At 50.7% G+C, this 19,965-nt stretch overlaps 1 long non-coding RNA gene across 1 annotated transcript in view; it reads left to right on the top strand.

The window, feature by feature from the left end:
• Positions 1–19,765, top strand: part of LOC124980419 (uncharacterized) — a 38,771-nt gene extending 19,006 nt beyond the window's left edge. The window contains exon 3 of the long non-coding RNA XR_007107797.1: positions 19,654–19,765. This is a non-coding gene — a long non-coding RNA (uncharacterized LOC124980419). The remainder of the gene's footprint in view (positions 1–19,653) is intronic.
• The last annotated feature ends 200 nt before the right edge of the window (positions 19,766–19,965 follow it).

The raw sequence follows: 19,965 nt of genomic DNA, 5'->3' as shown, positions 1-19,965 counted from the left end.
ACCTTCCCGGCCTCTCCCCCACTTCCCCTTGCCCCAGCCTTTTTGGGGGTGGCTCACCTAAAGAAGGGGCGAGGGAGGGGTAGAGTAAAAGAGCACATGCCCAACAACAACAAAACCCCCCAGCACCCCACATTATGCTCCACAAGCTGCAAACACACAAGGAACCGGCATCTGTGTAGAATAATAAAACCCGGTGTGGACGTGTCGTTCTCACAGGGCATTTGGCTGAGCCCGGGCAACGCGAAAGCATGCATAGTTAACGCTCATGACTGTGTGAAGCCCTTTGTCGCGGGCACCGGCTCCGCGAGGGACCCAGGGCCCAGGGCTTGGCAAGGGCCCGAGACATTTCTTGGAATGGTTTCTTGTTCACCACTGACACTCGTAATGAGAAATTTATACACCATCCTAAGCGGATAAATTAATTTCAAACACTTTAGACTTTGGAAGACAATGGTTCCTGGCAGGACCCTTTATCACCCGTTTTATTAAAAAAAAAAAAAAAAGAAAGAAAGAAAAGGAAAGAAAGGGGAGAGAGAGAGAGAGAGAGAGAGAGAGAGAGAGAGAGAGAGAGAGAGAGAGAGAGAGAGAGAGAAATAGAAGCCCTTCAGGATGTTCCAAAAAAACTGAGTGACCACCCCGTGCTGGAGTTTACTGTCCACACTGGGGGAGGACCCACTTGGCCCCATGCAGGCTGGGGCCCAGGGGTCACTTAGAAGCTTCATTAAAGGGTGCATAGCTCCTGGGGACTGTCCCCTCACCCCTGGGGGAGCACAGCTTCCGCTCACCCCTGGCTCTATTTGAAGTTGGCATTCTGGCCAAGGAGTGGGGTTTCTCAGGCTGCGTTTGTGAAAGGTAATTAAATTGTGATAATGTTTCCATTCAGACCCCGGCTTGGGTGAAGCTTGGGGACTCGTCAGACAGACATGTTCTCGCCATCCACTGAACTCACAGGCCAGCCTGGCAAGAGCCTCTGCCAGGGCCCGCAGGGTGTTCTGAGCTTCCCAAACAGCCGGGAGGGTCGTGCTTGGGCCATGCGCATAGGAGAGCCAGCAGGAGGGCTGCGTGGAGCCTCGTGGCCCCTGTCTGGAGACCCATCAGGAAGGTGCTGCTCTGTAGCTGGGTATCAGAGGGAAGCAGAAGCACAATAGGGGTGCCTGTCCAGGTGGGCACAAACTGGGTTCCGTCCAGGGCCCCAGGCCCTTCAGGCCCCCCTGGAATGCTGAGAGCCAAAGGAAGGAACAGGGAAAACTCTGAGAGGTTAGGAAGAGAGTTAGGCCTGCTCAGAGGAGCACGGCGCCCACTGGGTCTGTATCACACCTTCTGTAGCTCCAGGCTGCAAACGCACCTCCCGGCAGCCCTCTACCTCCAGCTTCCCCACCCTTCCACACTCCCCAGACGCTGGCCACCCTTTCCTTCCTCACCCCTGCCCCAAAGGCCCCTGTGTCCCGTGCAGCAGCTCCCAACTTTGCCAAATTGGAGCACACATAGAAAGTCAGCTGATGTAAATTTATTCGATGCTTACGAGTAAAGAGGAAGCATCCAGGGTGCTGGAAGGAAGACCCTCTTCTCTACATAATAAAATTATGCTTCAAAAAAGAAAAGAAAATGTAGAGAGCATAATAAATCACAAATTTATGTAAGCTTCCCAAAACGACCTTCTAAAAATTATTAAATGAGAAACAGCTGTTTCTGTGAACAAACGTTATTTTTAATTTTTTTAAAAAATCAGATTTGATGCTTGAACTGGCCCCATGTGTCCAGAGCTGGAGGTTTTCTGTTTGTTTTTAATTTTTTTTTATTTCGAAATAATTACTGACTCATAAACAGTTGCAAAAATAGTACGGGGAGGTCCTGGGTACCCATCAGCTGGCTTCCCTGTGGGGACAGAGTGCATCATTAGGGTGCTTTTCCAAAAGTGGGAAATTGATTGAGCTCTTTTTAAATTTTTTCATGTGAGGATTGAACTTAGGGACACTCGATCCTCCTGCCTCAGCCTCAGGGGCACTTGACTACTGAGCCACGTCCCCAGCCGTATTTTGTACTTTATTTAGAGACACGGTCTCGCTGAATTGCTTAGTGCCTCGCTTTTGCTGAGGTTGGCTTGGAACTCGCAATCCTCCTGCCTCAGCCTCCCAAGCTCCTGGGCTGATTGAACATTTTAAATAAATGATGAAGTTTTCAAACCCTTGATTGCCTCCTCCCACACAAACCATGAATTCACATAAACAGACTGTAAAGGTTTAAAGCATCCTACAACAGTTGAAACTAGACTTAAAGAGCCCGCCACTGAGCTTCTCTTCCTTCACTGATAAATGGGATATTGATTGTCTTATGATCATGCACGTGGGTGTTGTTTCCCACCGAATTTTTTTGTGGCAAGTATTTTTTTCAGTAATGATGAGCAGCTCTGGTTTGTGTGGTTGGCTTAGTCACTTACAAATGGCAGAGGTAGAGCTGAGGGTCCCCACAGCATACTCAACTGCAGCAGAACCCCAAGGATGCCCCAGACACCTGCTCAGCCTTGGTACTTCCTCCCTCCCATCCACTCCTGCCTGCCTTCCCTGGGGTGTGGGACCCCGCGTCTGGAGCAGCAAGGACACAAACACTTCAGCTGTACCATCTATAGCTGCTAGCTGGCTCCTACTGTTTCTTGGCATCTTTATACTAATAGCACCTCCTTCAGGAAGCCCTCCTAGATTTGTCCCATCTTTTCCACAAATATTTGGTGACTACTGCCATCACACATATCATACAACATGGAATTTTCTCTTAACTGATCTTTATCTGTCACAGGAGTGTGGCATCTTGAAGGCAGGGCTGGATCTGATTCCTCTGGGTGCTCCCAACACCCTACCCATGACCTGGCACATAGTAGGTGCTCCATGTTGAATGCAGAAATGGTCATGGCTCTCTGTGGTTGCTCATTCTCTCCCAGATCACCCCCAGGGACAGAGGGCCCCATGTTTCACCAACCAACCCATTTCATGGTGTGATTGCTAGATCATTCTTTTGGTAGTGCACAGAGATAGCTGAAATGGCCCTCGGCCTCACCCTAGCCTGCCCTGGCTCTACCCTCTGGAGGTACTTCCCAGTAGGCTTCCCCGGTGCAGACCTGTGACTCCTCGCCCAAGCTCAGCCAAGGGCCCTTGATGTGCCAGACACTGTCAGGAGAGGCGGCCAGGGCAGATGGCCATAGCCAAGTGGGTAAGCACGCATGGAACCCCTTGGGAGGGTCCCAAGGGGCAAGGTATGAGCTGGCCTTGTGGGTGGAAGCCAAGTGCCGTGGGATGCCACTTCCCTCAACAAATATCGATCTGCACTGCTATGGCAGGGGAGAGGCCAGCAAGGCCCTGCTTTTAGGATCCCTCCTCTAGTGGGGACCACAGGAGAGAGGCCAAATGCAGAGAAGTCACCGTCCTACTGGGCCTCAGTGTGGGTGCTCCCCAAACATACCTTTGCCCGGATTGCTCGACCAGCTCTGCTGAGCTAGCCAGCCCCATCCCTCCTCCCCGCAGCTCCCCTGCTCTCCTTATCTCCCTCCTCCTCCCTGTCTCGCCCTCCTCCCCATCTTCCACTTGTCCCTGCTTCCCCCTCCTCCCTTGTCCTTCCTCTTCTCGCCTCTCCCTCAACCCCTCTCCTCCTCATTTCTCTTCCTCTTTATCTCATCTTCTTTCCTGGGTCCCTTCCTCTCTGAGTCCCCCTCCTCCCCCCACCAGTTATCCCCCCTCCTTACTTCCTCCCAGCCCCTGGCGCCCTGCTCTCCCTCCTCCTTGGTTTACCTCTGCTTTTTGGTTCTCCTTTCTCCCCATCGCTCTCCTCCAGGCCTCCTCTCCCTGGTTCCCCTTTTTGTCCCCTGCTTTCTGGCTCCTTCTCTCCTGGGGCAGCTCCTCTTCCTCCTCCTCCCTCCTCCCTAGATCTCCTAGCTCCTTGGCTGTCCTCCCAGCTCACTCCTCTCGACTCTCCTTCCTCCCGAGCCCACCTTTCTCCCTGACTCTTCTGATTGGTTGTCTGAATTCAAGGGCAGGTTCTCCTATTTCTTGCTGGGAAATCCCATCAGGCCTTTGAGTCTCCACTTGAGCCCCTGACCCTGTGGGTTGGGACCTCTGTGTGTCCTCCAGGTCCCCACTCAGTACTGGGGACTTCCCAGTATGCTTGGAGCACTAGGAGGACTAAGATCATGGGCCAGTGGACCTGGATAGGGGTCTGAGTTTCTAAAAGTAAGTGGAGAAGACCAGGAAGGCCCAACAGCATTATGCTGTGCTTCTGGCCAGGCGGGCCTCCCAGGGTGATCAAGGTTCCAGCTGGGCGCCTCGGTCCTGAGGCCTGGGGCTCTGTGGAAAGTCCACCCCCATCACTGCTTTTCCGCATAAACTCTTGCTTGGCCTTTCCACTACAAAAAGGGAGAAGAGCCCAAACTCTTTGCTGTGACCTCAAAGCCCCCCAAACCCTGCCCTTGCCTCTGACCCCTGACCCCTCACCCCTGGCACAGCTGTTCCAGGCACCGTGCTGTTCCTCTACCAGCACAACAAATTCCCACCTCCAGGGTTGGGCACTCGCTGTTCCCTCATGTGGCTCAGGGCTCCTCCTTCAGGCTTAATGTCACCCCCCGAGTCCTGTCATGTCTTCTTTCAAGTTCTAGGCAGGTGCTCTCCAGACTGGGAAGGTGAACAGCCACTCTGTGCTCTGAGTCACATGGCTTTGGCACCGAAGTTCTCTTTGCCTCAGTTTCCCTCATCTGTAAAGTAGGAAGAGACATGGCACCTGGCCCATAGAATTGTGGGAAGGATTAAATCTGGAAATAAATGCAGAGTTTAGAGCAGTGACCTGCAGGCAAGAAATGTTTCAGGTCTAAAATTTCTAGAATTACCTAATTCTTTTTCTTGTGTATTTTTTAAATGTTGGATTTCCTTGGCGCCCTCCTCTCCCTGACTGTGGCTCCACCATCTCCTAGCTACATGGCCTCAGGCGAGTCACTTGACCTGTCTGAGCCCCAGCTTCCTCAAATGTCAATGGAGAATGATCGAACTGTCCCCGCTTCTGGGGTGGCTGCAAGGATCAGGCAAGCGTAAGTTTATACAAAGCCTGGTCGTTTTTCTCCTGCTTAGCTGCTCTTTCTGTCATCTGAACACTTGATAAGCACATTTCCTAAGTCTTTATTGAACGCATTGATAATAATGCCCCAGGACAGGAAGAGATGGCGGTCGCAGAGCTCTTGTCACTCTGCGGGAGACCTCCGCCAGGTGCATATGGGACCAGCCGTCATTCCTCTTAATACAATTGTTTAACCAGTTGAAAGTCCGATGACCTGTTTTAACACCCCCTCAGCGCTTCCCCACTTCCTCCACGAGCCCGGTGGAGCCCACCAGCCATCCAGGTGGATGGTGTTACTGATCCCAGTGTCTCCGAATGAGAAACCTTACAAATACTTGCTCGAAGTGGACACGCTTTCTGTTGACAGCTTCCTCTAACCTCTAAAGAGTGCATGTCCACTGAGAAGGAAAGAGACCTGCTTGTCATGGCCTTCTCTCGGGAGAAACACATTTCTTCCAAGACCTTTCCAAATTCTCCACATTTCAGTAGAGAATGTAGCTGGCCTATAGGGAAAGAAAGGTGAGAAAAGTGATATATTTATCTGGCTCTTTTGGAAAGTTATCTCTTGAGTGTCTTAGTACCAGCCTGTGTGATTTGATACTATCCTATTTCACAGATGAGGAAAGCTGGGGTCAAGGACTCCCACAAGATCACCCAAGCCAGAGAGATTCTCTCCCAGCTCTAATTCCAAGTCCTGTTCTCTTTCCCTAACACCAGGCTGCCTCCTACCAGCTGTAGTTACTAAAAATGTACTTGCTTCCTGTTTGGGGGATGACAAATTTGGTTGTTTATCCAGCCTCCAGCTCTTCACAATTTCTCCAAGATTCCTGACAGAGGGTCTGAGTTCACATCTGCAAATTCCCCTGGTATCCTGGGAGGTCATTTGTCTGGGCCAAGAAGCTGGAGCTCATTTGAGGCTACCAGGTGCTCCTTGACCATCCCCTCTCCTATCTCATGGCTACGCTTCCCTCACTGTGATGTGGAGCCAGCAGCCCCGTGGGACCGCACCTCCTCCTGTCTAGCACAGGGAGCCTCAACCCTCCTGATTTGCAGTCCCCACCATATGAAAATTATTAAGACTTCGACATGCACTTACTCAGAGCAGCAATGCCTAGTAAATGAGAAAGTCTCATTTCAAATAAATAATGACCACCGTTGACAATGGAAGTATAAACATGACCTTAATACATGAACTGCTAATCACTGTCCCTGTTAGACACTGGTCTTTACTGAGCACACATGTGGCCCGAGGCTCATACTCACAGAGGACAAGGAGCAGCACAACAGGGAGGGGCGGGGGAGGGCAGGGGCCAACGAAAATGCATGGGGAAGGAGAGAGGCCAGTATTCCCCCAGCCCCCAGCCCAGAATAAGGGTGATTGAGTCAATTTATTGCATTGTTCAGTATAGCAGTGCTCAGGAAGTTTGGTCTGTACTCACACCCTGGATTGGAGAAGGCTTTCTCTATTTACTTCAAAACAGATGGGTCCTTGAGAGACCGAGGCACATTCACAAGCACACACACATGTATGAACATGTGAATATTCACATACGTGCAAGAATATTCATATACGTGCATGATGGTGAACCAATACCTGCACATGAGCACACAGTACATGCGTGCACACACAAGCACAAGCAAACACACATGAGCACGTGCGTACACGAGTGTAAATGCACACATGCACGTGTGTATCCACTCCGTGCATGAGGCCCACTTGGATTTTTCAGTGGCCGCCAGCCAGCTATGTGAAGTGTAATCATGAGGTTCATAGCTACTTACCTACAAGCAAGGCTCTGCACACTCCTGTTTTCACATGTCATGTGCTTTATGGGCAGACTGCAGCCCCTGGACAGGCAACTTTTAAGTTTTGGTTGTAAGTAATAGACCACAATAACAATGCTTAAGCAAAAGAGAATTGGGCTCCTGTCTCACATAGAAGCAGGTGGAGGTAGGTGGTCCAGGGCTGGCTTGGAAGCTCTGTTCCCCAAAGTCCCCAAGGGCCCAGGCTTGCTCCAGCTTATTGCCCCACCATGAGTGACTTCCATTTTCAAGGACCTCGCCTTCAGATGGCTGTTCCCATTGTCATTCGCACACTTCAACCTGCTGGAGAAGGGAAAGATAACAAAGAAGCGGGAAGGGGACTCAGCTCCTACATCATCCAAGCTGCCACACGACACTTCCATTAGTCACACTGTGTTGCAAGGGAAGCTGGGTAACAGCCTTCAATCCAGGTGACACTTTGCTATGAGAGAAAGAAGAATGGAGTTGTACCACGTGGAATAAGGTCTCCTTCTGGACCCTTTGAAAAGTCGTATTCCCCATGGCCTTCCATCAACGTTTATTTCTCTTAGGAGAGTCCTTAGGAACTGGCCAGTCCAGTCCTCTTCCTTCCTGTTTAACAGGTGATCAAACGAGGCCAAGAAAGGGAAGTGCCTCATCAAGGTCAGAGAAAATGCGGAGGTTGGGCACTGGACCTGCATGCTGCAGCCTGGACCTCATTGAAGCCCACAGCTCCTAGCGTGTCCTGGCTCTGGGCTCTGTGGCAGGACATGGGATCCATAAAAGAAGGTAGAGCAAAGGTGAAAAAATGGGAGGAGCAACCATTCCTGAGACCCTGCTAGAAGCTGGTCCTAGGCTAGACATTTGACATCCCCAGTGCTATATAAAAACCCAACAGCCAGGTGTGGGGCACACGCCCGTAATCCCAGCCGCTTGGGAGGATTGTTGAAGGAAGATCACGAGTTCTAAGTCGGCCTCAGCAACTCAGTGAGGCCCTAAGCAACTCAGTGAGAGGCTGTCTTGAAATAAAATATAAAAAAGGGCTGGAGATGTGACTCAGGGGTTAAGTGCCCCAGGGTTCAAACCCTGGTATCAATCCCTCCAACACACACACACACACACACACGCACACACACACACACACACACACACAGGAAAAAAAGAAAAAAAGTAAAAAAAAACAAAAAACCCAGCAGCTCTCTCTGTAAGGGGATATTTATCACAAATTTACAGATGGAGAAACTGAGTCTTGGGATGGCAAAAGCCCTTGCATAAGGTCGAAGCCATCAAGTGGCAGAGCTGGGAGGGAAGATGGGGGTGTATTTAGGTCGTTTCATCCTTCTGCTGCACATGGCGGCCACTGTGCTCCCAAAGCCATCTTGCACCTGGCTGCTCTTGCTCTGTATGCAGGAAGGGTTGTGAGGTCCTGGTTTGGTTGTCTCCTCTGAGGCCCAAAAACCTCCTGTCTGAGTCCCCTCTGCCTCAGGGGAGCTCGTCTCCACCTACACAGACCCAGTGTCCACTCACCCCTCCCTTCTCCTGACCAGGCAACAGCCTGATCGAGGCCCAGCTTGCCCGTCCATTCAGACGATTAAGGGGCTTCCTCCACGTGCAGGACTGTCCTAGGCACTGTGCTCCCACATGTGACTGTGGACAAGCAACTGCTCTGAGCTCAGTGTCCTTGTCTGGGCCTCAGGTGTGACTGTACCTGACCCACAGGCCTGTGGGGAGGGGGAAGGGGCCACACTGAGAAGTAGGGACTCTGACAAGGAAGGTCCACCCCTCTACCCAGGTCCACCAAGCCTTTTCTGATGACTGTCTCTCTGTTCTTTCACCCTCCATGGTTAAGTCTTCTGTTCTCCTGGGACAGGACTGGGAGAACCTTCAAGAGCATTCCTTCCCCTGACCTCCTCCCTACACCCAGCTCCCCATCTCAGAACCCCCTCTGTGCTTGACACGGGCCACCGTGAGCAGAGTCCCTCCTTTGTGACTCTTGGGAAGTTTCCCAGCTGGCGGATGGCTACCTTGAGCTGTGGGTCATTCACAGGAGGTAACTGGTGGCCGAGACACTCCCCCAGGTCCTGCTTAAACAGCTCTCCAGCTCATGGGGAGCCTGAGGAAAATGTGAACTATCCCAGGAGCCTCAGAAGCCTGATGTCATACAACTGTTATCTGAGCAGATTGGACAGGAAGTGTTGGAGTTCAACACCTGGCCTGGCCTGGGCTGGTGGGGGATTCTATCAGAAGAGGTCCTGCCACCTGCCAAGACCCTACTGGGCACTCTTCGGTGGACTCAGGGACCCCCTGAATGTTAAAGCTCCTTGCATTTCTTGGCTCACCCCTTCCCTCTTCCTGGAGTGGCCTTCATGAGTGCTTTGCCTCAGTAAGTGCTGCTTATCCTCGTGGGACACTTCAAGTGCCACCTTTTTTCAGGGAGTCCCCTGACTCTGGTGGCTTGGGCACCCTCCACAGGGCTTTCCCAGCCTCCTTAGAATGATTCCGGTCATCTGAGCTGGGTCTTACTTTACTATAAGCAGGAACAGCGACAAGGATCTCAGTTGGTCCAGAGAAAATGTGTGCTGACCTCTGAACAAGCAGGGAGGCAGGTGTGAATGAACAGGATCTGGAGGAGTGAAGAGGTAAAGACACGGCTCGCCTCCGCCCCATTTCATCCACTACCATTCCATTTCCACAGCGAATGGTACTCGTGATGGAAGCTGGTATTTTGCTCAGTATGTACCAGGCACAAAACTCTTAGTACTTTACATATAATCCATTTAATCAATTTAGACCCTATTACCAGAAAAGGACTTGCCTTTGTCCGTTCAAACTGCCATAACAAACACCAGAGACGAGGCTACTTAAACAGCAGAGAAGTATCTGCTCGCAGCTCTGGAGGCTGGAAGTCCACAATGGGGGCAGAGGGGTTGGTTCTGTGAGGGCTCTTCCTGACTTACTAATGTCCACCCTTCTGTGAACACATGACTTCTTTATGTGCTGAGAGAGAGAGGAAGGAAGGGAGAGCACAAGCTCTTGGGTATCTCTTCTTAAAAACGAACTGATTCCACCATGGGCCCCATCCTAAACTTGACCTTGTCTAAAATCACCTTCCAAAGGTCCCATCTCCAAATACCATCAAAGTAGGGGCTGGGGGTTCAACATGAGAAATAGGAGGGGGAGGTAATCCAAACCATGGCAGTACATATGTTCCGCTGGGGATGGAGTTACGTCCCAATAACCTGCCATAAATTGAAAATATCATACATCAAAGATAGGTTGAATACACCTAGCCCAGCGACATCCTAGCCCACCACAGCACACTGTAGAGCACAGTTGTTTCCCCTGGTGACAGTCTGGCTGATGGGTCTGTGGCTCACTGCTGCCCAGCAGGATCAAAGACTGGACAACACAGCACTCACCCAGGAAAAGATCCAAATTCAAAGTATGATTTTACTGAATGTGGATCCGTTTTGAACAATGATAAAGTCAAAAATCACAAGTGGGACCATTGTAATTTAGGGCCCGTGCCTGTACCACCACCAGTCTTCTGGGAGAACTCTTCTCACAGACAGGTATCTCAGTGCTCACGGCCAGCTGGTCACTTCCTTCTGGCATCTCCAGGGGCCTGAGCCATTTCTTGGCACAAGTGAATTGAATGAGATCTTGTGGAGGGTTGCATTGAAAAGGGCTACATGGAGGAGAATTCCAGGTTGAGATGGAAATTTCAGCCTGGATTCACAGCTCCAGGTATCTAGGGTAGGCTGTGAATGATGTTTGCACTCTAAACAGGTGCCTGGTCAACTTAGGAGCAGTGTCTGCAATGGATAGACAGATGGACAGATGGATGGATGGTGAGGTCATCTTGTGCAGTTGCCTACCATGCCTGGTCAGGACCATGAGCTCATCTGATCCTGGCTCCTGTTAGATCAGTAAATGCATGTTGAGTGAATGAATGAATGAATGAATGAGGCTGGAGACCAGAAAGTCTGGGTGGAGACCTCACCATGAAGAGGCAGAAAGGCTTTCCAGTTCTTGTCCCCAACTCTGGATCGCAGCCTCTGCCAAGCGCGCAACTCCCCCCGACTGAAGGGAGTTTGCCGTCCCCTGCGTTACTGACCACAGTGCTGCACGTGAGGCACAGCAGAAGCGTGAGGGAGCTGCAGAGAGCGCCTTTTGGACAGCTTATCTCTTGGCAAGATTAAGCCGGCTCTCCGCAGAGGAGCCCGTATTGCAGGCCTGCAGGGAGGACCAGGCCCTCCGAGTTTGCACCTTTTTACCCGGCATCTGTCCCTGGGATCAGGAGAGTCGGGAGTCTGGATTAGATGGGTCAGCGCCCTGATTGACAGTGACACTTCCTCCCGAGCCCCCGCCTGCCCCCCGGCCTCTCCCGCTGTTCCTCTCCTGCCTCACCCGGCCCCATCCTGTTCCCGAGAGCGGGCGATGCCTTCTAATCTCCTTACCAGGAAATTATTTTCCTGGGTGTGAAATCCCCATCCAAGGGGGAGGGCAGCAGCTCAGTCCGGCCCTGGCCTCCAGGCTGACCACGGGCCATCTCCTGGAGACATCTGGCATGACAGTGGGGGCAGTCACAGTGAGAGATGGACAAAGCTTGGGCACTTCTACCCCCAAATGTGACCCTGACCTCCAGTGTGGGCCATCCCCAAACGGCCCTCTCCTGTATCCTTCGAGGGGCTTTTTGAAAATGATACATTTCTGTCAGTTGGGAATTGTCCCCTCTGGGAACTTGTGGCATGGGATGGTGGGGGATTTCCATCCATTAATATGTGTCATATTTGTGGAATGGTCCCAAGGGCCAACGAGTTTCTTTGTTATTATTATTGAATTACTGTAGAGAAATGCTCCACAATTTTTCCTGTGTTCCTATTATGAGTTGAATTTTGTCCCCTTCCCCAGCCCAAGGAGATGGAGTCCTAACCCATGGGACATATGGTCTTTCAGATGTGATGGGGTCAAACCACTCTGGACTAGAGTGGGCCCATCATCCAATATAGCCCATGTCCTCATAGGAAGAGGAGAGCCAGGCACTATAATCCCAGCGACTAGGAAGGCGGAGGCAGGTTGGTTGCAAGTTCAAGGCCAGGGATGACTTAGTGAGAACTTGTCTCAAAATGAGGACTAAAAAGGGTTGGGAATGTGGCTCAGTGGTAGAGTGCCCCCAGGTTCAATTCCCAGAACTGCAAATGAGAAAGAAAGGGGAAAAAAACCTCAAAACGCTAGACAATCGGGGCTACACGGACGGCCCTGAGATGTCTAGGATTGACAGCCACGCCAGAAGCTTGGAAGAGTCAAGGAAGGAGCACACCCATGTCTCAGAGGGAGTGTAGCTCTGCCTACAGCTCGATTTTGGACTTGTGGCCTCTGGAACCTGAGAGGATGAATTTCTGTTGCCTGTACTGACTTGCGTTGTTGGTGCTGGGGGCAGAACCCTGGGCCTCCTGCCTGCTAAGCATGCGCTCTGCCACTGAGCCACACCTCCAGCCCCTAATTTCTTTTTAAATTCCATTGTTTCAAATCATCCAGTTCATGGTATCTGGTTGTAGCAGCCCTAGGAAACTGATACAATAACCAAATGACCATCCTCTAGCAAGGACACCCCGAGAAGGGCAGGTGCTCACAGGGGGCTGGCTGAGCCACACTGCAGAAGGCATGAGAATGTGGTGAAGCCAGATCTGAGGAAGGGGCTCCCCTCTCCCAGGCCCAGCTGTGGGCTCTGATGTGGCTGACAGGGGACCTCAGGGCTGGCTAGCCTGTGGGAAGCAGGGCTGTTTGATGTGCATGTCTGACCTTTTGGCCACAGGTCAGTCATCAAAGGTGAAGAGGGTGCGGCCATGGGGTCTTGCTGACAGAGTCAAGGGTCCTGGGATCAGCGACACCTCTTAGGGGATGTAACTGCCTTTGAACCAGGCCCTCTGGGCAGACGGACAGAAAACAGACCCCAGGGCAGGAGCTTCCCTCCCTCTCCAGCCTTTCTCCTCCTCCCCCAGGCTCCGTCTAACAGGAGACCCTGTCCCTCTGTCACACCTACTGGCTCCAAATGCCTTGAATCTTTGCAAGACCCCTGGAGAAGTGGCTGTGTGTTTTGGAACTGTCACACATTTCCTCCGTGCTACCTGGGTGTGGAGGGGGACGTTACCACAGGACGCCTCTTTTGCCCTCCAGCACAGCCTTGCTAGGAGAGCACACGACAGCTGTCTTACAGATGTGGAAACTGAGGCTCACCAGATGAAGCGACTTCTCCAAAGCTACAAACTAAGCCGAGGCCAGAGTCAGACTCTGACCCCCATGTCTTCTGACCTCACTGCTTGAGTTCTGACTACTATTTCCCTCTTCAAGGAAGGCGTTTTCCTCTGGCTCTTCACCCCCACCTGCCTTCCGAGCCCTCTTTCTTTCCAGTATTCTGGAATACCAGTGCTGTGAGTATTCCTTATAGGGAACCTATAAGGAATCTCCTCCCAGGCCAGTCCACATTCCCCAGAGGGGCCTTGAAATTTTGGGCTCTAGGGAATGAACACATACGGGGACTGAGGAGGTAGGACGAATCCGGGGCTTGTGTCCTAGCCTTGCCTCAGCAGTTAACTTACTCTATAGATCTGGTTAGGGATGGGAACTTTCTAGGCTTCTCACATCCTGCGTATTGGTTACCAATTACCAAGTAACAAATGTCCCCATGCCGAGTGACTTGAAACTCTGATTTGCTCACGATTCTGCTGCTGGATCAGATCTTGCCAGGCTCGTTCACTCTGTCGTGTGGAGGCTCAGCTGGGTTGAGGACCCACCATGGCCTCTTCTGCCCAGCAGCCAGCTAAGGCTGTGGGCTGTAGCACTTGCTTCTCCCGAAGGACAACCCAGGACCAGTCCCCAGGGGAAGCACTCATCCCTCCTCTGCTTTCATCGCCTCTGCTACTATCCCATTAGCCAAATGAGTCACATGGCCAGGGCCAATGTCAACATCGTAGGTGTCACAGGGCGCCCATGCCAGGGGTAGCATCAACAGAGGACATCTGTGTAACTACCTGCCACATCCTACACATCCAAATTAAAAACTTTAAAAGGCAGAACACATACCTAGGCAATCAGGTGACTTTGCTACCTCTGTCCCTGCCTTGAAATAACATTGTGTAGGACTTTATGATGGATGAGAAAATTGCCTTCGAGATGTCAATGCTGTTTAATTTTTCTACCAAACCTCTGAGACAGGTGTCATTTGTAGATTGAGAAGTGAGATTTGGAAAAGCTAAAACCAGGAGATAAGAAACAGGCTAAGGGGGGAAGAGGCAGGACTCAGGCCAGACAGAGCTCAAAGCCCATCGCAGCCCTCTTGGTCTCCAGGGTCCAACCCAGCCTGAGCGTCTGTCCCTGGTGATGCACCCTAGGAGTTGTCTTAGGAAGGACCAAGGACCATGCTCACTTTCCCTGATGGTACTAAAGTGTGTGGGAGTGGGGATCGCCTCAGGCCCTGAGAGTCCACAATGCTGCCCCATCCAGGGGCCATTCCTGTGGACAGGGCACTGCACAGCTGACCCACACTCCCAGTGTCTATTGGGTCTCACAAAAAGCACTTCGGGACTGCTGAACACCAGGGTTCCTGCGGTCATAGTGGGGCCAGGGAGAGGGCCACCAGGGCCTGGGGGCTGAGTGCACTTGTTTCCTCGCTGGGCGTGATCAGCATGGGACCCGACAGCACCCGGCCAGCCGGGCTGTGCCAGCACCAGCCTCCAAAAGCCCCTCTCTGGACCAAGAGCAGCTTCCTACTATAGATATGGGCTTCCGCCTGGTCCAGGGTCCCATGTGGTGTGCATTGTTCCTTTTGGCAGTGACGCCACCACCTGCTCCTAGACGGGAACCCGGCCCTTCACCGGGCGGCTGCCCGAGGGAAGATTCATTGTTTACAGGTCCACATAAACAGCGCGTGCTGCCTGCAGGAGGAAGGCGAGCTGGCCCTGCCCTCCTGCCAAACTTCTCAGGGAACCGTGGATTCCGGTTCACCGTCCTCTCTGGGTTGATTTCAGGTCACACATATATGTGGACGGATGGGACAGACATGCTGCAGTGGTCCACCTACATGCCTGGCATTTACACACGCGGTTTGTGGAGTGTGTGTGCACAACACGAACTGACACGGTACAGAGCCGTGTCCAGCACACATGCGCTTAACATGGCGTCTGCGTGGGCACTGTACATGTGCCTGCTCCACGCGGACTTGGGTGGACACGTACATGCGCTCTCTCTCTGCCACCTGGTTAGGTAGTCAGCTCAACTCTGGGTACACAGATGGGTGGATCCACGTGCCTTGTGGACGCAGTGCACGTTCATATGCACAATGAGAGCCTTCATCTGTGAACACATGTCTGCAAGCCCTGCATGCATATGCTTACTGTGTGCACGGGGGTCCTCACAAACATGCAGTCCGTCACTCTACACCTCTTATAAACGCACGCTGTGCATGGGTGTGGGCATGCGATGCACATGTACGTGCACACACCAACATGCCCATTTCTGTCTTCAGAGCCAGTTGTCACTCTGGGCTGACTTTGGCGTGACTCTGGCTTCCTACTTCAGTGCTTGTAAACAGCCCCCCTCACAGCTCAGTAGATACTGCACCTTCAGCTCCTCTAATCCTCCCATGATTCAATCTCCTAATCACGGAGCCCCATCTCTCCAGAATATCTGTTTGGAAAGGAGAGTGAATGTGGTGTCCCATGGCTGTCGGAAGGGAGGGGAACTGTGGGGTTGGCCACTGAGCCTGGGACCAGGGCATACTGAGTCCTGCTATTGACTTAGAGCCAGGCCTGGGTCTCCACATGCTCTGCTCTGCTGTTTCCCTCAGGACCCCTGGCACCTCCTCCAGGAAGCCCTGGCACCCTGACCTCGCTGCCCTATCAGACGGCACTCTCCATAGCCTTCAGGTCCAGCCTCCATCTCTCCTGTGCTAGAAGGGTCGAAGGCGCCCTCTCATCCCTGGAGTCCCAGGAGGAGGGGAATTCCCAGGCTTCCTGTTCCACCCCTTGCTTTCCAACACCCAGCAGGAGCCGGTTGCCTGCTGGGTGTGTGGAAGGGGACAGCACACACAGCTTCCAGTGACTGGGGGAGACTGAGTCCAATTCAAGTTTCACCCTGGTGCTGCCACAACCTCCATCCACCTTCTTCTTATTAAAACTGGTATTTTTGGCTGGGCACAGTGGCACACGCCTGTAAACCCAGTGGCTGAGAGGGCTGAGACAGGAGGATTGTGAGTTCAAAGCCAGCCTCAGCAATTTATTGAGGCCCTAAGCAACTCAACAAGACCCTGTCTCTAAAGAAAATACAAAAAAGGGCTGGGGATGTGGCTCAGTGGTTGAGTACCCCTGGGTTCAATCCCCAGTACAAAAAAAAAAAAAAAAAAAAAAACCACCTAAAAACTGATATTTTAATCTCCATTGTCCAGAAGTTAATCTCCAAATTAGCCCCAAAGTTGAGAAGGAGTGATATTTTGTTTTGCTTTTAATTTAGTCTCCTCTAATCTTGAATTATTGATTCAAGCCAGGTACTGCATGAGATGCTGGAGATACTTTGGCAATAAAATAGATACAGTCCCTACCTTCATGGAGAGCATGGTTCTGTGGGGAGAGAGAGCAGGCAAATAAATTGACTTTTCTTGTATAGCTGTACTGTGGTGAGGACTCTAAAGGAGAGGAACAAATGGCTGAGACAGAAATGCAAGTTTGGTAGGGAAGGGTTTAGATGGTCAGTGGAGAACTCTCCAAAGGAATATGTGAAAGATGTGCCTCAGTCTTATAAAAGAACTAGAGAAACTGGAGGAATAGCATGTGCAAAGGCCCTGAGGCCCAGTATGACTGGAATGTGGCAATTGAAGGAAGAAGGGTAACAGTAGAGGCTGGAGAGAGAGGCCAGCTCATCCATGTCACAGGAAATAGTTTGGATTGTATTTCAAGTAGGATGGGATGCCCTTGGAGGGGGGGAATGGATGCATTTCAGTGCAGTCACAGGATTCATGAGCACTTTGGCATCTGTGAGATCTAAGAGAGGAAGGGACTCACAGGAAGGGCCAGTACAGAGCTCCCTATGGGCAACGCAGTACCTATGTCATCTCAAATCCTGTGGCAGTGCCAGTTGGTGACCTCCCCCAGACAGCAGCCAAAGGTAAAAATGGAGAACAGAGCCAGCAGACCACAATGAATAAGCTTCCCACAGTGTTTTGCACACACTGTCTCATTTGATCCTCACTCACTCTGTAATATGGCACTATTTTGTATTTCTGTTGGCCAGACAAAAAATTGGGGCTCAGAGAAGTGAAGTAACTCACCCAAGATCACACAGGCCATGGGGCACCAGGCAGAACACCCAGCCCACCACCCACGTTGCTGTGGAGTTTGGGTGCTTGTCCTCGATCTCCTGGAAGGAAGGTTTGTGCTCGAGGTGAAGACCTTTTTCTTAAACAATTTTAAAAGACATAATCACTTTGCTATTGCTTAGTTCAGTAAAAAGCACAGTCCCAAAAAAGCAAAACCCAAGCCCACAGTCTCTATTCTTCGGGAGATGGTTCAGAGCAGGGCAGAAGCGTGGGCAGGACGCGGGTACGGTCACTACCCAGCTGCCAGCAGTCCTGGGTAAGCTGTGCTTTCTACATGGCTGTTGACAGGTTGGAAGATGAAGAGGGGTGGTATCCAGGGCTGAAGCCTTGGGACCAGGCAGGAAGCATGCAGAGGCGGGCACCTCGGGGACCCTTTTTAAAGGGCTCACCCTCTTTCAGCCAGCAGTGTACCCCAGTCCCATGTGAGAAAATGGGAAGCCACTAAAGGGGCTCCGTGTACTACACCGACCCATCATTGGGTCCTGACGTCCCAGAAGGGGGCAATGTAATTGCTGGAGATTGGACAGAATTAAAAATACATGAAACTGGCCACTAAAATTATGAAGCATGTTAATAAATGTGTGACGAGGTAAGACATGATCTCAAAGCGAGCTCACAATGGTCATCTTTTAATAGACTGGCATTCAGAGTCCATGTTTTCTGGGGTTCCTCTCCCAGCCTGCCCACATGGGCACACACAGGCACACGTACACACACCTTCTGATTCAGTGTATACTCGCACACTCTATCTTTTGCTTTCAACACATGTAAACACACACACACACACACACACATAGATTTTTTTTCTGATTAGATTATTATTCAGAGACATGGATTCCCTGCATCTGCTCAGGTTTCTATGCAATGAATATTCCTCCACCTAGTTTCTTTTTTTTTTCTTCTTCCAGTTCACTAATTCTCTTTCTAGCTGTGACAGTTCACCTATTTTCATTTCCGTCATTATATTTTTTATGTGTAAAAATTCTATTTGGTTCTTTTGCGATGTTTCTCTTTCTTTCTCCAAAGTATCTGATCATTCTTTGTTTTTTCTTGTCCTTTCATCTGTAAGTATTTAGAGGATACTGATTTTGTAGGCTTCCTGTTGTTCTCCCATTCTATTCTTGGGGTACAACCTGTGCCATATGTAATGCCTAGGGCTTGCTTCATCATGTGACCCATGCTTGGTCATTGTATGCTCCATCCCTAGCTGGTGATTTTCAGAGGGTTCTCTTGTGTCCCATGTGGAGGAGCAAGCCCTGCAGGGTGGTTTGTCTTTCCGACCTGCAGGGATCCAGGGGTTTCCCTGGTTCTCTTAGTTTCACATTTCTGACTTGGGATTCTTGTCTGAGGCAGCCTACTCATCATTAGTCATTAGAAACATGCAAATCAAAATCAGAATGAAAAAAAAAAGTCAGAATGAGATACCACCTTACACCATTAGGATGGTCACTATCAAAACAGAGCAACAAGCTCTGCTGGGGATGTGGAGAAATTAGAAACCTGTACACAGTCAGTGAGGATGTAAAATGGTACAGCTGCTAATGAAAGCAGTATAGAGTGGCTTCAAAAAACTAAAAATAGAGCTAGCATATGATCCAACACTTCCACTTCTTGGTACCTAATCAAAATATTTGAAAGTAGTGTCTTAAAGAGGTAAATGTACAACCATGTGCATAAGCAGCATTGTTCACAACAGCCAAAGGCAGAAACAACCCAAGGTTCATCAGCAACAAAATGTGCTCAATACATGCAACTGAACATCATCCAGCCTTAAAAGGGGAGGAAATTCTGAGGCATGTGACAACACGGATGAACCTTGAAGGTACTGTGCTAAGTGAAATAAACCAGTCAGTGAAGGACAAATATGTGATTCCACTTTTGTGAATTACCTGAAGAAGTCAAATTCACAGAGATGGAAAGCAGAAGGGTGGCCACCAGGGTCGAAGGGGTGGGAGGATGGGGAGGGAGTTGCTAATGGGGCTGTTTCCATCTTATAAGTTGAGAAGGGTTCGGGAGGTGGATGGTGGCGACGGTGGCAACAGCACTGTGAATGTATTTAATGCCACTGAATAGTACTTAAAAGTGGTCAAGATGGCAAATTCTAGGTGTATTTTTCCACAATAAAAATTAGACAAAACCCATTTTTTACTGCGATCTTTTGGCTCGTTGGTAGTGCTTCTCCATGTTTGCATCTGAAGTGAGGGAGGGGAATTTAATTCAGTCCACCATGTTGTTAAAGTTCAAATTCTCACATTTCTCCCTTCCACATGTCCTTGTCAGTTTGTAAAGGATTTGTGAACATGAGTTGAGTGGCTACTGTCGTGGTCTTATTTGTGGTAAGAAGAATCATAAAACTGGGGTGAGACTAAGCCATGATAAAGTAACAGATGGTGTGACCCCTCCTGCAGGCACAGTGAGTGAGGCTCAGCAAGACGCTAAATTGTGTTCAAGGAGTGGTGGAACCTGGATTCAGACCCAGGATGTTCAAGACCATGCGTTTCATCTACCAGACATGGGACCCTCGCGTGCCTCATGTGGGAAGACCCAGAATAGCACATGGTGGGTGGACAACCGACAAACAAGTGTCTCTGAACAGTGTTGTGAAGCTTCCAGTCCCCCCTGCCAGAACATTCTGTCCATTGGTTTGAACGTGTGTCTGGTATTTGGGCATGTGAGTTTGGATGGCCGCCCTGGACCGTGAGCAGCTGAGACCACTCCTT

The sequence above is a fragment of the Sciurus carolinensis genome, chromosome 3 (assembly GCF_902686445.1).
Source record: "Sciurus carolinensis chromosome 3, mSciCar1.2, whole genome shotgun sequence".
Taxonomy (NCBI): Eukaryota; Metazoa; Chordata; class Mammalia; order Rodentia; family Sciuridae; genus Sciurus; species Sciurus carolinensis.
Note: the sequence above shows the minus strand (reverse complement) of the source record. Positions and strands in the feature narration are given on the sequence as shown.